Raw genomic sequence first — 15,309 nt, 5'->3', positions numbered from 1 at the left:
TTTAGTATTTATTTATTTGAAAGGAAGACACAGAGAGGAAAGGAAAGAGAGAGAGAGAGAGAGAGAGAGAGAGAGAATCTTCCTTCTGCTGGTTCACTCCCCAAATAGCTGCAATGGTCTGGGCTGGGCCAGGCTGAAGTCAGGAGTCAGGAGCTTCTTCAGGGTCTCCCACATGGGTAGCAGGGGCCCAGTCACTTTCCCAAGTGCATTAGCATGGAGTTGGATTGGAAGTGGAGCAGCCAGGACTTGAACCAGCGCCCATATGGGATGCCAGCACTGCAGCTGGAGGCTTAACCTTCTGCGCCACAGTGCTGGCCTCTAGATAAAAAAATTTTTTTTGACAGGCAGAGTGGACAGTGAGAGAGAGAGAGGCAGAGATAAAGGTCTTCCTTTGCCGTTGGTTCACCCTCCAGTGGCCGCCGTGGCCGGCGCGCTGCAGCCGGTGCACCACGCTGATCCGATGGCAGGAGCCAGGTACTTATCCTGGTCTCCCATGGGGTGCAGGGCCCAAGCACTTGGGCCATCCTCCACCGCACTCCCTGGCCACAGCAGAGAGCTGGCCTGGAAGAGGGGCAACCGGGACAGAATCCGGCGCCCCGACCGGGACTAGAACCCGGTGTGCCGGTGCCGCAAGGCAGAGGATTAGCCTAGTGAGCCGCGGTGCCGGCTAGATAAATCTTTTAAAAAATATATAAAACACCACTCGTTATGCTGACATCCTATATGAGAGCACCAGTTCTGATCCCAGCTGCTCTGCTTCTGATTCAGTCCCCTGCTAATGTGCTCAAGAAAGCAGCAGATGATGGCCTAAAAACTTAGGTTTCTTCCACCATCTGGGAGATCAGGATAGAGTTCCTGGCTCCTGGCTTTTGCTTAGCCCAAACTTCGCTGTTGCAGCCATTCAGACAGTGAACCAATGGATGGAAGATCTCTCTTTTTCTCTCTGCTTTTTAAATAAATAGATAAACAAATACTTTTTTTAAGGTTTCTGCTTGGATGTCTGCATCCATGTCAGGGTGCCTGGTTCGAGTCCTGTCTCCTCTACATCCAATCCAGCTTCTTGCTAATGTGCACCCTGGAGGGTAGCAGGTGATGGCTCAAGTACTTGAGTCTCTGCCACCCTCGTGGGAGATCTGGCTCAGTCCTGGCTGTTGTGGGCATTTGGGAAGTGAATCAGTTGATGGAAGATCTCTCTCTCTCTCTCTCTCTCTCTCTCTGTTTTTCTTTTTTTTGTGTGTCTCTCAAATAAAAATGAAAATAAATAAATAAAAGTGGCAGAGGCAGGATTTGAACTGAGATCTCTGGTTCTAAAACATTTGTTTGTTTTCTCTTCAGTCTTCCCTTCATTCTCCAGCCACTTATCGAGTATCAAGTAGATGGCAGGCCTTCCACAGTGGCAGGGGACACGAGGCCCAGTCTCTGTGTCAAAGATGTTTCCTGTGAGCTGGGGAGGCAGATGGCTCAGTGGACTCCCATTTCGGCATGGTAAGCTCTTCTGGGGGAAGTGTGAGTGGTCACAGAGGGGGCCATTGCTTTGGACTTGCCTTTCTCCTTGGTCCATGGACTCTCAAACTCTCCAAGAGCTTCCCTTCACGTCCTCTTCCCCCAAAGTGAGGAGGATATACACTTGCCCCACCCTGGGGGTGTTAAGGAGAATCGCAGTGGAGACCACACAGCAACCAACAACCCTCTTCTGGGTGGGCATTTATCGCAGCACCCGTCGGGATGCCCAGGTCCCATACCAGAGCACCTGGGTTCCATCCCTGGCGCCAGCTCCTAATTCCAGCCTCCTGCTGATGCAGACCCTGGGAGGTAATGGTGTTGACTCAAGCAGTTGGATCCCTGCCACCCACACAGGAAGCCCGGATTGAGTTCCTGGCTCCCAGCCTCAGCCTTGCCCGGTCCCAGCTTCCTGCTTGGCCCAGTCTCAGTAGCTCCTGGCGTTTGGGAAGTGGATGGGTTCTCTGCCTCTCAAATAATTAAACAAATAAGTCATTTAAAGAACAGAAACAAAAAAAAAACACTTTATGTTTTTATTAGTTAAAAAAAATCTCTACAGAAGAAATAGCTCTCAACTGGCCTCTCTCTCTGTCTCTCTGTCTCTCCATCTCCTGGTGAAAGCTGGTGGGGCCTGTTTCTCATCCACTCCTACGCCTGCACTCCCCCCATGCCTGGGTGCTCTACCTTGGTTGGAATCTGGTGGTCTTCTGGGCTCTGGGTGCCAAAGCCCCAAAGCCAAGATGACTGACACCGGGCATGTAACAGCCTGTGGCATCTGTGTGAAAAAGACATCCGAAAGGAGAGTGAGCACAACTGGTGGTGAAGTGATGTGTAATCTCTGTTTTGTTCTTTTTACTTATTTGTTTAAACGGTTTTTCCCCTACCATAGACGTATCACCTTTGTAATCAGTAAGAGTGAGGAAGCCAGTGCATCATTCTCGATTTTGATGCTTGTCAGCGGCCCTGCAGGTGTGGCAGGAGGTCCATCAGAAGCGGTGGCAGAGGGGGCTGTGTCTTGGGCATGGTCGGTTCCAGAGAGGTCACTGAGATTGAGAACGAGTCACCCTTTCTGGGGTCGGGGGTTGCTCTGAGCCCAGCTCCTTCCTCGCCCTTTGCTGGTACTTGGGCACATCTCTGTTAATCTTCCAGACTAATTTAGGAGACAAGCTATTTTTTTAAAAAAGATTTATTTATTTATTTGAAAGGCAGAGTTATAGAGAAGCAGAAGCAAAAAGAGAAGTCTTCCATCCGCTGGTTCACTCGCTAAATGGCCCAATGGCCGTAGCTGCGCCAACCCGAAGCCAGGAGCCAGGAGCATCTTCTGGGTCTCCTATGCGGGTACAAGGGCCCAAGGACTTGGGTCATCTTCTACTGCTTTCCCAGGCCATAGCAGAGAGCTGGATTGGAAGTGGAGCAGCCGCCCATATGGGATGCCGGCACTGAAGGTGGTGGCTTCACCCGCTACGCCACAGCGTTGGCGGTCTCGAGACAAGCTATTATTTCACAAGGAGGAAACCAAGATGAAGAAAGTGAGACACAGAGAGGTTCAATTACTAGCTGAGGAACACACAGCTAGCAAGTGCAGGATGTGACACGAGCTTTCAGCAGGACAGCTAAGATGCTGCTTGGACGCCCACGTCCTATAGCTAAGTGCCTGGGCTTGAATCCTCGGCTCCCCTTCCCATTCCGGCTTCCTGCTAATGCATATCCTGGGAGGCAGCAGGTGATGGCCCAAGAAATTGGGTCCCTGCCATCCATGTGGGAGACCTAGATGGAGTTCTGGGCTCTTGGCTTTATTTTAGTTCAGCTATAGCTGTTGCAGGCATTTGGGAAGTGAACCAATAGATGGAAGATTTCTGTCTTTGTCTTAGTCTGCCTTTCAAATCAAAATTTTAAAATGAAAATTAAAAAGAAAAGAAAGTGAAGGCGGCAGGATTTGAATCCAGATCTGAGTCACTGCATAGTCAGTACTTTTAACCTCTGGCCCTAAAGGCCCTTCCAGTCATGAGGTGTTTATGGATTCCCAGCATGTCAGACAAAGGCATTCTGGAACCATCTAAGCCACTCAGCGAGGTGAAGAGCATCGCCCCATTTTCCAGATGAGAAAATCAAGGCCAGAGAGAGGACTTGCTCAGTGTAGCCAGCTGAGAGGCAGTGCATTCCTTCTACAACCCAGGGCTACTTTCTCTCTGTGGGCAACCCTCCTCCATCAGCTACCTCCTGCCAACTAGTGAGGCTTCCTTCTCGAAACAAATGACTCAGGTAAATTGCTGGCTGGACTTCCCCTTTTGCAAGATACCGGAAGTCTGTGCTGCTTGTGGGTGAACAATTTGAGGTCAGTTATAAAGTGGGTGGGGCCACATAGAGGATTGGGTTCCACAGACGGCAGGGCTCCCTGCCACCTGTGCTACCACACCTAGCTAAGGGTCATGTCTGTGTGTCTGCCAAGTCAGGCTCCAAGTCCCACCCCCAAGGGCTGGCCACGTTGTTAGGTATTTAGAAAAACAAACCCAAAAGAATGGGTATTCAGTGCAGTGGTTAAGATACTGATTAGGGGCCGGCGCCGTGGCTCACTAGGCTAATCCTCCGCCTTGCGGCGCCGGCACACCGGGTTCTAGTCCCAGTCGGGGCAACGGATTCTGTCCCGGTTGCCCCTCTTCCAGGCCAGCTCTCTTCTGTGGCCAGGGAGTGTGGTGGAGGATGGCCCAAGTGCTTGGGCCCTGCACCCGCATGGGAGACCAGGATAAGCACCTGGCTCCTGGCTTCGGATCAGCACGGTGCGCCGGCCGCAGCAGCCGCAGTGGCCATTGGAGGGTGAACCAACGGCAAGGGAAGACCTTTCTCTCTGTCTCACTGTCCACTCTGCCTTCAAAAAAAAAAAAAAAAAAACTATTTAAAAAAAAAAAAAAGATACTGATTAGGATGCCTGTATCCCACATCTGAATGCTTGGGTTCCTGTCTCAACTCCACTCTTTTTTTTTTTTTTTTTTTAAAGATTTATTTATTTATTTATTTATTTGAGAAGCAGCGTTACAGAAAAAGGGAGAGAGACAAAGAGACAGGTTTTCCATCTGCTGGTTCACTTCCATAATGGCTGGAGCTGGGCCGATTGGAAGCCGGCAACCAGGAGCTTCCTCTGGGTCTCCCACCACATGGGTGCAGGGGCCCAAGCACTTGGGGCATCTTCCTCTGCTTTCCCAGGCTATCAGCAGGGAGTTGGATTGGAAGTGGGGGAGCTGGGCCTCAAAGCAGCACCCATATAGGATGCCGGCACTGCAGGCAGAGGGTTAACATACCACACCACAATGCTGGCTTCAGCTCCACTTTTTTTAAAAAAATATTTATTTTATTTATTTGAAAGGCAGAGTTAGAGAGTGGGAGATAGAGATAGAGATAGAGATAGAGATAGAGATAGATAGAGAGAGAGAGAGAGAGAGAGAGAGAGAGAGAGAGAAAGTCTTCCATCCACTGGTTCATTCCCCAGATGGCTGCTGATCCGAAGCCAGGAGCCTGGAAGCTTCTTCCAAGTCTCTTACATGGGTGCAGGGCCCAAGCACTTGGCCATTTCTGCTGCTTTCCCAGGTCCATTATCAGGGAGCTGGATGGGAAGTGGAGCAGCTGGGACTGGAACTTAGCAGGCTTAGCCTGCTACATATGCCACAGCGCTGGCCCCTCAGCTCCACTTCTGATTTCAACTTCCTGCTGATGCACATCCTGGGAGGCAGCAGGTGATGGTTTAAGCAGCTGTGTCCCTGCCACCCCCATGCAAGCCCTAGAGTGAGTTCTGGCTGTCCCAGTCCTGGCTGTTTTGGACATTTGGGGCATGAACCAGCACATGGGGTATCTCTGTTTCTCTGCCTTTCAAATAAAATAAAATTTTAAAAAAGAACCCACAAGGAGGGGAGGGGATGTCCCCTTCATAATAATAACTGACAACTGGGGCCGGTGCTGTGGTGTACCGCGCAAGATCACTGCCTGTGACACTGGCATCCCAAGTAGGCACCGGTTTGACTCCCAGCTGCTCCACTTCTGATCCAGCTCCCTGCTAATGGGCCTGGGAAAGCAGCAGCAGATGGCCCAAGTACTTGGGCCTCTGCACCCACGTGGGGAACCTGGAAGAAGCTCCTGGCTCCTGGCTTTGGCCCGGCCCAGCCCTGGCCATTGAGGCCATTTGGGGAGTGAACCAGCAGATGGAAGATATCTCTCTTTCTCTCTATCTGTCTCTGTCTCTGTCTCTCTCTGCCTCTCCTTCTCTGTGACTCTTTCAAATAAATGAATAAATCCTAAAAAAAAGAACCTGACAATTATTTAATGTTTATGGCGCAGTGATCTCTCTACCGTGCACGGTGCTACGCGGCTGACCTGGGGAGCACACATGAGCCCTGTAACAAGCCTAGGAAAAAGGTTCTGCGGCTCTGGGGCTCAATAACACTAGCTGCAAATCACAGCCACGCGGCTTCCCGGCTCTGTGTCCTCAGGGAAACTATTTACATTCATGCAGCAGATATTTTTAGCACCTACTCCATGCCACACACTGTTCGCCTGAACAGAATAAAGACGCCTGCTCTCTGGCGGGGCCCTCAGTCTATAAATGGGAACAGATGCATTGTAAACATGCAGAAATGACATTACTAAGTGATAAGGGAAAGAGTGAGGAGGCGGGGAGGGGAGGAGGGAGGCTGGGAAGCGAAATCCGGTGCAGAGAGGGTCTCCCTGAGAAGGTGGTGCTTACACAGAACCCCGAGGAGGTGAGGGAGTGCGCCAGGTGTGTATACACACACACACACACACACATTCAAAGGGGAGAGGGGGCAGGGGGAGCTCACTCGCATCAGCATCACCTCCAATGCCTCTAAGGCCTGGTTGCTCTCCAGGTATCTCCTGAGGTCTTCCACGTGGGTCAGGGTCCCACTAGTTGAACCATTATCTGCTGCTTCTCAGGGTCTGCATTTGCAGGAAGCCAGGCTCAGGAGTGGGAGCCTTGTATCAAAGATAGACACTCCAGTGTGGGGTGCAGGCGCCTTAACCCCCTTTTTAAAAAATATTTATTTATTTAGTTGAAAATGAGAGTTATACACAGAGAGAAGGAGAAGCAGAGAGAGACAGAGAAAGAGACAGAGAGGTCTTCCACCTGCTGGTTCACTGACCAGTTGGCCACAACAGCTGGAGCTGGGGCTGATCTGAAGCCCGGAGCCAGGAGATTTTCTGGGTCTCCCACACGGGTGCAGGGGCCCAAGGACTTGGGCCATCTTCTACTGCTTTCCCAGGCCATAGCAGAGAACTGGTTCAGAAGTGGAGCAACCAGGACTCGAACCAGTGCCTACATGGGATGCCAGCATTGCAGGCGGTGGCTTTACCCGCTATGCCATAGTGCCAGCCCCTTAACCCCATTTTTCAGATGAGGAAACCAGCTGAGAGAGGCAGAGCAGTCTGACCAAGGTCACACAGCCAGTGAGTGCCAGCGCCGGGGTTCACACCCAAGTGTGATTCCACACTGCTCTCCCAAGGTGCCTCCCCAATGGTCACTGAAAGGTCTTTCCTCCAGTATGTGCTGCAGGCTGTGGTGAGGGACCATGGCTTAGTTCTGTGTGGAGAGAAAGAATCACGTGACACTGGTCCCTAAGCCACAATGACAGAGCAGTCTGGGTTGCCTGGGAGAGTGCCAGGACCCAGGGGAGAACTGGCAGTACCTTGCCAGGGTCACAGCTTCCTCACCAGAAGCCCTCCTCCCTTCTGTTTCTTAGACCAGAGACATCTTGTCACCGAGGTCTAGGCTCGGCTGTCACTGGGTGGCCTGTTTCCCATGGAAATGAAGAGATAGAAAACATCTGGGTTGGCTGCAGTTGCCAGGCAACGCCCAGCCACTCACACACCCGGCTGTCTGCCATTGCCGGAGTCGTGCGGGTCTAAGGCCTGGAGACGTTAGCTCTGGTTCTTGTTTGCTGCGTCATCTGCAGCCTCAGTTTCCCATCTGTTGTCTCAAGAGCCATCGGACGGCGTGAGTGAGTAGACACCAGGGGGTCAGAAGATGGGTGGAAGCAGGGCACAAAGGCCCGGAGGCAGGTCATGGGTGACACACGGGTGACAGAAGGCCCAGTCCTCCCGTCCTTTGTGTTCTAGGCTTACCCTGGTCCCATGCTTACGCGCTAAGGACCAGGGACATTTCCTTTCCCACCCTAAGCTAACTGGGGCCACCCAGAGTCCACCCCAGGCCCACTCTTGCAGCCCACATTCCGGGAATTGTCCTCATACCCACAAGTCAGTGCAGCCACCGCCTACCCCACAGCCTCTTTCCTGGGGGAAGTTTCCCCAGTTCCTGCTCCAGTCAAGCCACCCAGCTGTGGGTGTTCCCCTGGACACCCATCAGAGGATCTTCTGACGCTGTCTGTGGAGACTGACTGAGGGTAACCCCTGAGGCTGCTGGGGGTGGTGGTGGGTGTTCCGAAGCCATCAGCAGTGTTGACACGTCCCATTTCACATCCATCGCAGACTGTAATGACAGCAGCTGCCCCTGGCTGGGCCTAGCGCAGCACCACATCCTTTATGTCCATGAGCTCATTTAATCCCCGTTTGATCCAGACAGACGGGGATGAAGGCCACTATTGTACAAATGAGAAGAGAGAGCCCCAGAGAGGAGAAGTGATTCGCCCAAGATCTCAGGAGCCGGGGGAGGCAGGACTCACACCCAGGTCACAGCCTTGGTTGTAACCACAACAGTGGGTTGCTTCCCCACAGTCCCATCAGAGAATAAATATCCTAGCTGGAGAGGCTCAGCATGTTCCCGGCCCCCAGGTCACAGACAAGTTGAGCCAGAGAGAAGACGTGGCTGGCCCCGGGTCACAGAGCAGGTCAATGGCAGAGCAGATTCTGGGACCGTTCCCCCGGAAGTTCCACCACGCCATTCCAGACAACAAAAGTTCCCCAGGCAGAAGCGGGGGATGAACAAGAAACCCCGTCTTACGAAATCCCCAGCATTTCTTAAGAAGTGGAATAGTGCATAGGGCTCACAGACAAGGATGCCCCAGAGGTCCTCGGGGCTGCACACGTCACCCTTGGGCCTCAACTCCAGCCACTTGGTGGGGTGGCAAGTCCTCTCACTCAGGTGTCCTCTTGGCTAAGCCCCACCAGTTCTCCGGTGTTAGTTCAATGTCACTTCCCCTGGGAAGGTATTTACGAGTTCTCCCCACCATGGATTCTCACGGCCCCAGCTCTTTTCCACAGTGGCCCTGACACTGCTTGCTCCACGGACACCTCTCAGAGGCACGTTGTTTAAACAGCAGCTTTAGAATTTACCCTCAGGGCCGGTGCTGCGGTGTAGCAGGTGAAGCTGCCACCTGCAATGCCAGCATCCCATGTGGGTAATGGTTCAAGTCCTGACTGCTCCACTTCCGCTCCAGCTCCCTGCTGATGGCCTGGGAAAGCAGTGAAAGATGACCCAAGTCCTTGGGCCCCTGCACCCATGTGGGAGATCCAGAAGAAGCTCCTGGCTCCTGGCTTCAGCCTGGCCCAGTCCTGGCTGTTGTGGCCATTTGGGAAGTAAATCAGCAGATGGAAGACTCTCTCTCTCTGTCTCTCATTCTCTCTCTGTGACTCTGCCTTCCAAATACATGAAATAAATCTTTTTTTCAAATAACTTATCTTCCACCTGCTCACCCCCAAAGATGGCACCCCAGAATTCCCAGAATGTGATATTATCATCACAGAAATGAAATCAGGCTTTCAACAAGCGCTAATCAATAAGTGGTTGATATAAAAGCATTCAGAAGTCACCCCGGTAGACTCTCAGACCAGCTTCAATTTGTCCTAGAGCGGGGTCGCCTTCCTAAAGGCAGAGCAGCCTCAATGCCCAGATATCTCAAGACAGCCTTTCCTTGAGTACATTCTTTCACTCTAGGTCATTAGTTCTTAGAATGTAAAAGAATTATTGTGCAGTATGTAACGGCTTTGACTGTATTTTGAATAATATGACCTTTCCACCTGACTGTTGACTTATTTTATTTCCCTTTATGTATTTGAAAGGCAGAGGAAGGGAGAGAGAGAGAGAGAGAGATCTGTTATCTGTTGGTTTACTCCCTAAATGCCCACACAGCTGGGGCTGGGCCAGACCGAAGCTGGGAGCCTGGAACTCCATCTGGGTGGCAGGGACCCAAGGACCTGAGCCATCACCTGCTGCCTGCAGGATGCACGTTTAGCAGGAAGCTGGATTGGAAGTAGAGCCAGGACTCGGGCCCGGGCACAGTGATGTGGGATGTGGGTGTCCCAGGCAGCTTCTTCACTCCCTCCTGACTGCTGAGTTTAAGACTAACCCCCACAGAGATACCTTGCTATGATTATGAACGTGAAATAATATACACTCCTGTACACTATCCGCCTTCCCCCACTGGAAGCCATGAGAACCTGGCACATGTCTATATCCACACCCAGCCCCGTGCCAGGCAGAGAGCAGGTACTCGGTGTTTGTTGAAGGAATAAATCACAGGGTTTCCTTGTGCAATTAAGACCAGAAGTGGTCTCTGTGGGTCCCAGCGGCTACAGGTGCTCTCACTCTCAGAGACTAGAAGCCACAGATTCACTTCCTCTGCACCTGCTCCCTGCGTGCCCAAGGCCAGAAGCAGCGTGGATGCGCACGTGGATGGGCGTGTATTTATTTACTCACACACTGTGTGAAAACAAGAGACCACTTTCTATTTTTGGCCATCGCATCTGTATCAGTTCCACAAACTGCCACAAACTTGCTGGTGTAACACAACACAGTTTTGGGATCTGACAGCTCGTGTTTCTGAAGTCTGAGGCCTAAAATCAAGACATGCTCTGGGCTGCATGCCCGTGGAGAGGCGGGGAGGATCTGTTTCTGTGACTTTTCCAGTTCTTAGAGCTGCCTTCCTTGGCTCCTGGTCCTCTCCTCCATCTTCAAAGCCAGCAGTGTGGCATCCTTGAATCCCTCTGCTCTGTCTTCACATGCTGTCTTCTCTGTTGCAAGGATGCTTGTGATTCCATCAAGTCTCCCAGTTAATAATCCAGAATGATCTTAACCACTGTGCTACAGGCATTAGGCCTTGGAATTTTTAAAAAAGATTTACTTATTTATTTGAAAGACAGAGCGAGAGCGAGAGAGCGAGAGCGAGAGACATCAATCTTCCATCTGATGGTTCACTCTTCAAATGGCTACAACAGACAGGGCTGAGTCAGTTTAAGCCAGGAGCCCAGAACTCCATCTGGGTCTCCCACATGGATGGCGGGGTCCAAGCACTTGGGCCATCTTCCACTGTCTTCCCAGGCACATAGTAGGGGGCTAGGTCAGAAGTCTAGCAGACAGGACTTGAACTGGCACTCTGATACGGGATGCCAGAGTTGCAAACAGTGGCTTAACCCGCAGTACCACAACTGGAACTGGTCCCTCCCTGGAATTTTTAAGCAAGTGTTATTTGTGTGTTGAATTAAACTAAAAATTCTGATTAGTCACAAGATCAGCAATTAGTTTTTGCTAATCAGAATCTGAAGAGGGGTCGGCTTTGTGGCACAGTGAGTGAAGCCTTGGCTTGCAACTCTGGCATCCCAGATTGGAATGCCAGTTCAAGTCTGGGCTGTTCCACTTCTGATCCAGCTCCCTGATAATGCACTTGGGAAAGCAGCAGAAGATGGACCACGTCCTTGGGCCCCTACCGCCCATGTGGGAGAGTTCTAGCCTCCTGGCTTTGGCCTAAGCTCTGGCTGCCATGGCCATTTTGGGAATGAACAAGCAAATGGACGATTCTTTTTCTTTCCTTCTTTCCTTCTTCCTTCCCTCCCTCCCTCCCTCCCTCCCTCCCTTCTTCCTCTTTCTTTCTTTCTCTCTCTCTCTCTGCCTTTCAAACAAATAAGTAAATAAACAAATAAATATTTTAAAAAAAGATGACAAGGGAGAAGAAAATGGATTCATTAAGGTTACAGAAACTCCTGCCCCAATCTTATCCAGAGACCAAACTGTTTTATTCTGATTTTATGTCTGAAGACACACTTGCAAGTTTTATCGTTACCAATTTACCAATTTTGATTTCTACTTACCAGTGAACTGAGGAAAAGAATGGTTTTGGTTAAGTACGAACTCTGGAGTCAGAAAGACTTGCGTCCAAACCTTGGCTCTGTCATTTTGCCTTTTTTTTTTTTTTTTTTTTAAGATTCATTCATATGGGGCTGGCGCTGTGGCGCAGTGGGTTAACACCCACAGGCATCCCATATGGGCGCTGGTTCTAGTCCCGGCTGCTCCTCTTCCAATCCAGCTCTCTGCTATGGCCTGGGAAAGCAGTAGAAGATGGCCCAGGTACTTGGGCCCCTGCACCCATGTGGGAGACCTGGAGGAAGCTCCTGGCTCCTGGCTCCTGGCTTCAGATCAGCGCAGCTCCGACCATTGCAGGCAATTGAGGAATGAACCATTCAGATGGAAGACCTCTCTCTTTGCCTCTCTTCTCTCTGTGTAACTCTTTCGAATAAATAAATTAAAAAAATTCATTCATTTATTTGAAAAGCAGAGCTCTGCCACTTAGCTGTAAACAGTAATTTTTACCTCTGTGAGGCACCTCAGATGATGTTTTTTTCCTGGTTTGCTTATTTTTGGTTTGTAAAACCGAGATGGCAACAGAACTTCTATTGTAAGGTGGTTGTCATGGGTGGGTGGGTGGGAGCAGGAGTGGGTGGGGCAGCAGTTGAGATGCTGGTTGGGACCTCAGCTCAGCACCCCACATCAGAGGGCCTGGTTCAAGCCCCAGCGCCTCTGCTTTCAGTGCAGCTTCCTGCCGATGTGCTCCTGAGAGTCAGAGGTGATGGCTCAAATGTCTGGGTTCCTGCCGCACATCCGTGGGACCTGGGCAGAGTTCTGCGCTCCTGGCTTTGGACTGACTGAGCCTTGCCTGTTGCAGGCATTTAGGAGGTGAATCAATAGACGGAAAAATAAATAATAGATAAATAAAAATTGGGGGCAGGTGTTGTGCTGTCATGGTTTAGGTCATTGCTTGAGAATCTTGGGTCTTGCACTTCTAACCCAGCTTCCTGCTGATGCATCTGGGAAGGCAGCGGATGATGGCCTAAGGACTTGAGCCCCTGCCACCCATGTGGGAGACCAGGGTGGAGTTCCTGGCTCCTGGCTTTGGCTTGGTTCAGCCCAGGTTGTTGTGGACATTTGGGAGTAAGCCAGTGGATGAAAGATCTCTTTTTCTCTGTCTCTCCCTCTCTCTCTGTCACTCTTTCACATAAATAAAAATAAATAAATCTTTAAAGATTTGATTGTGGTTGTGACAAATCAGTTAGGTAATGTATATTGTGGTTCTCAAAATGTGGTCTCCAGACCAATAGTATTAACTACCTGTGAATTAGTCCCACCCTCAAAATCTTGAATCATGCCCCAGGGACATGTTACAACACACCTGCCAGGGAATTCTGGAAACCCCTGGTGTGGTTGTAATGTGCTGGAGTTAGAGCCTGATACACAATAAACACTCAACGAGTGGTTTTAGCTGTCATCATTGTTGTTTGTTCTAGCACATTCCCCTTGAGTTGGATAGTATCTTTCCTCCCTCATGTCCTACAAATGCTGTATGTATTAGGATGGTCTGCTAACGCCGTCTCCCATCCACCCATCTGCCCTTTAATGAGGCAGAATCTTCTAGAAGTTGGGAGCTCACTGTCTGTCCTGGCAGGTTAAGCCCCAGGTCAAGTCCTGCCCATGCCCTTGTGCCAGCCGTGCATGCACTGGTAGGGCCTTCCCCAGGGGCCTCTTCTCCACCAGCCCCCCGCTGTGTGTAGTTTAGGTCTCTCCCAGGCTTCAGGACAGTTCTCCTGTATGCCTGAGCCTCGGGTGAGGCCTGACCAGCAGGGAGGGTTCCTTCTCTAAGTGGAGGCTGTGTTTCAACTTGTTTGCCTGGTGTTTTGGCAGCCGCCCCTGCTGACTCACTCTGGTCTGAGGTCAACCAAAAGCCCCAGGCCTTTTTCTCAGGAACTGCTGGGTGCTCTGGTTGGGCGGGTCACCCCAGGCCTTGACGTGTAGGACTCATTTCTTAAAAATAACATTACTTTCAAATTATAAAAGTGATACAAGCTTTTTTTTTTTTTTTTTTTTTTTTGTGATACATACTTGATACAGTAAGTTTGGAAAACAAAAAGAGAAAAAGCTCACTCACTGTAATGGTAATTTAAAAATTGATTTCAAAAATGATCCTACATTTCTGTACTCAAGAAGAAAACCCACAAGCAAGCAATTTCTATTTCTGGGAGTAGAAACGAATAAGAGAAAGCAAAACAATGTACACTAAGGATAATTGTGAATTCTAACATATATGGTACCTCTTGTCTGGTAATTCAGAGGTCAAAATCACAACATGAGCTCATGCCCCAGAGACTTCCACAGTCAATGTTTTGGGTATAGCTCTTGGGATTTTACAGTAAGCATTGTCTTGTTTTTAGGTTTGTCTTTATTTATTTTCATTTTATTTGAAAGGCAGTGAGAAAGAGAGGCAGATCTTTCAACCAACGAGTTTTCTGATCTTACTCCTCCAATGCCTGCAACAGCCAGGGCTGGGCCAGGATGAAGCCAAGAGCCCACAACCTCATCCAGGTCTCCCACGCGGGTGGCAGCCACCTGAGTACTTGAGCCATCACCCACTACCTCCCCAGGTGCATGTCGGCAGATGCTGGGTGGAAGCAGAGGAGCTGGAACAGGAACCGGGCGCTCCATTACCTTCAGCTTACCCCTGCGCCGCAGCACCTGCCCTGCCCGTCTTTCTACCACATCATCAGACACACACTGCTGGGCCCCACTACACTCTAAGCTCCACCTTGCTTAGCGCGGTGGACACGTCTCTGTCCTCAGGGTCCCACAAGAGGGTGTGACCTTATGTGGTTGTAGGATTGTAGAGTGAGAGCCAGAGTCGGCAGCTGGATAAGAATTTGTTGAAGGAATGAATGAGCAAACCTCGGTGAGACTGAATGCTTGCAGGGATGTACGTGTGTGAGCCGGTCGATAAAGCAGCCGTCGCCTGCCAGCCCAGGCCTCTTCCAGCGCCTTATCGGGCATGGGGGCGGGGCTCCTGCGTGATCGAGCTGGGTCCAGAGGCCCCACTCCTTACTTCCGGAGCGTCTGGGGGCGGGGCTTTTCGAGACCTAGGGTGAAGGGAGCCTCAGGTGCCGGGGCAGAGCGGGAGGGGTTGCAGGCTTGCCCCCTAGGCCGGGATCCCGACCCCCACTCAGCTAAGCTGGTTTCCAGCTATGGTTGCACAAACTTGGCTCCCTCGGCCAGCGGCCCTCTCGCGGAGGCAGCAGCCGGCATGCAGCTGAGTCCAGGTCCCTTCCTGGCAGGTGCTCCTGCAGCCAGACCTGACCCCAGCTGTTTAGCTGCTTGCTGTGTGACCTTGGCCAGCACCGGTCTCCTCCTGCAGCCTCAGTTTCCCGCGATTGGAAGAAGTCTTAACTGCCTCCCAGGCAACCTCCAAAAAAGTCTGCGAAGGCGAAGCAAAAACGAAACCCTGAAATTCAGTACCTTTCTGAGTCCACTGAGCAGCCCCTCATGTGGCGCCGAAGGCTCAGAGAGAGAAAAGCTGTTCCCAGCCCAGTCTTCAGTTTCTGTACCTGGAAAACAAGGCGCTGGTACTCAGCATCTCCAACCTCCCGGGCCCCTCTGAGGCTTCGGCCAGCTGTTGTATGCAAAGTGCCTGGCAGGGCTTGGGAGCAAGTCACTCTCCCTCTCAGAGGCCTAGCTTCAGGCCCAGCCCTTCCAGAACCCAACAGCCCCCCCCCCCCCCCCATCTGTGGCTGCGGCTGAGATGGGAGGGGCTCCTGGGA

The 15,309-nt window shown here is 51.2% G+C and overlaps 1 long non-coding RNA gene across 1 annotated transcript; it reads right to left on the bottom strand.

The window, feature by feature from the left end:
- Positions 1–2,670: 2,670 nt before the first annotated feature.
- On the bottom strand, positions 2,671–15,221 carry LOC138850686 (uncharacterized). The gene is made up of 2 exons (XR_011390791.1): positions 15,008–15,221; positions 2,671–2,993 (listed from the first exon to the last, which is right to left on the bottom strand). It is a non-coding gene; the product is annotated as an uncharacterized lncRNA (long non-coding RNA).
- Between the last annotated feature and the right edge of the window lie 88 nt (positions 15,222–15,309).

Source organism: Oryctolagus cuniculus, chromosome 7, assembly GCF_964237555.1.
Source record: "Oryctolagus cuniculus chromosome 7, mOryCun1.1, whole genome shotgun sequence".
Taxonomy (NCBI): Eukaryota; Metazoa; Chordata; class Mammalia; order Lagomorpha; family Leporidae; genus Oryctolagus; species Oryctolagus cuniculus.
Note: the sequence above shows the minus strand (reverse complement) of the source record. Positions and strands in the feature narration are given on the sequence as shown.